Here is a 2,396-nt window from a genome sequence, read left to right on the forward strand (position 1 = left end):
CCTAATCTAGATATATCTCAGGAAGAAGAATCTCTTCTTCCTCGTGCAGTCTAATAGGTATCTCAAAATGTCTAGCAAGACGGGTAGCATAGATACCTCCATAAACAACGCCTTTACAACGGTTCATGTTCAACCGTTGAGCCACTATAGCGCCCAAGCTATAAGGTTTATCATTATAAAGGGCTTCGCGCAAAACCGCAAGATCTGGGGAGCTGAGAGCTCCAGCTTTCCCATGGCCAATCAAACATTTTCCCACGAATAATGAGAAGTACCGAAGCACGGGAAAATGTATGCTAGCAGCTCTAGCGCAAGACACTCCTCTCTCCTCTCCTACAGCAATAGTATCAATGAAAGCCTCCAAGTCCCGTGGACGAGGTTCATGAATATCCCCAACATAAGGTAATTTGCAGACATTGCAAAAATCCTGAAGTGAAATGCGCTGGGGGATATCATATAGATTGAACTGAACCATAGGAGGACTCTTCCTTGGATAGAAGTTAAAGCTTTGCACGAAAATATTAGTGAGGAGGAGATATTGTGGACACTTATCTTCAACAAATGCGGTAAGGCCTGCGTTCTCCACCAAGTAATAAAAATCCTCATAAAGACCGGCGGCACGTAAGAACACATCGCTTGGCCACTCGCACGCTCGAACTTCTGCAACTCGGGGGACCGGATACTTGGGTTTCTTCTTCTCATTTTCATCATCCTTGGGGTCACGGCTTGAAGAGCCTCTTAGGAACCTGCTCATCTTTTCCTTTTTCTTTCTCTAAAAATTTCTGGAATTTTTAGTGACTCAAAGGAAAAGTGAACAAGGCTCAACGAAACTCATAGCAACTACTCCTACTAGTGCCTAGAGGCCATATCACACATCAAAACCACTTGGGACCAGCTAAAATTAGCATGCAAAGCTCAAGAACAGGGTCACCAAGGCAGCAATAATACGCAATGAATAAGGCACTAGAGCAAAAACTAATTGGTCCAATGAAGGAGTCACATACCAAGGAACAATTTCCCCAAAACAGTTTGGTGAATGGGGCTTTGCATAAGGAGATCAAAAATCGCAGGAAGAAGAGCAAGAACATGGGTTTGAGTTGTAGAATGAATTTTTCTGGAGGTAGGAGAAGGAGATGGGAGCTGGAATAAGTGGAGGGGGACAAGTGGGCCCCACAAGCCTGGTAGGCGCGGCCAGGGGGTGCCCGCGCCTCCTGGGCTTGTGGCCCACTGGTGGATCCCCCTGACTAGCTCTCCGTCTCAGAATTTTTCAAAAATTCCAGAAAAATCATACTTGATTTTCAGGGCATTTGAAGAACTTTCGTTTTCGAGACACTTTTCTACGGGACGCAAAAAGCAGAAAACAGGAAAAACTAAAGCTAAATCTATCATTTTCCTTCTAAACAACGGGAAGTAAATGTTGGGGGCAGAAGGTTGTGACTCTCAGATTCATCCATCTCATGGTCATCAAAAGAAATCCGTCAATGAGGTTGATCAAGTCTCCTTGACAAACCTTTTCTGACTCACATAAAACCGAAGAATTTTCGAATAGTCACTAGGTTACCTCAATGGGGATGTGCATATCCCCAACAAGCAAATCATACTTCATCTTAACAGTAGGTATAGGGCATTCAAAGCTCCCAATAAGAATCGATGAAGTTTTTTCAATAGCATTGATGCAATGTACTCGATATTGTTTCTTCGGAAAGTGCATCGTATGCTCATTACCATTGACGTGGAAAGTGACATTGCCTTTGTTGCAATCAATAACAGCCCCTGCAGTGTTTAAAAAGGGTCTTCCAAGGATGACCGCCATGGCATCATCCTCGGGAATATCCAGAATAACAAAGTCTGTTAAGATAGTAACGTTAGCAACCACAACAGGCACATCCTCGCAAATGCCGATAGGGAAAGCAGTTGATTTGTCGGCCATTTGCAGAGAGATTTCAGTGGGTGTCAACTTATCCAGTTCAAGTCTACGATAAAGAGAGAGAGGCATAACACTAACACCGGCTCCAAGAACGCATAAAGCAGTTCTAACATAGTTTCATTTAATGGAGCATGGTATGGTGGGCACTCCGGGATCACCTAGTTTCTTAGGAGTTCCACCCTTAAAGGTGTAATTAGAGAGCATGGTGGAAATCTCAACCTCATGTATCCTCCTCTTATTAGTCACAATATCCTTCATGTACTTAGCATAAGGAGACATTTTGAGCATATCTGTCAAACACATTTGCAGAAAGACAGGTCTAATCATTTCAACAAATCGCTCAAAATCCTCATCATCTTTTTTCTTGGATGGTTTGGGAGGAAAGGGCATGGGTTTCTGAACCCATGGTTCCTTTCTTTACCATGCTTCCTAGCAATGAAGTCGTTCTTATCGTATCTCCTATTCTTAGGTT

This window comes from Hordeum vulgare, chromosome 5H (assembly GCF_904849725.1).
Source record: "Hordeum vulgare subsp. vulgare chromosome 5H, MorexV3_pseudomolecules_assembly, whole genome shotgun sequence".
NCBI lineage: Eukaryota > Viridiplantae > Streptophyta > Magnoliopsida > Poales > Poaceae > Hordeum > Hordeum vulgare.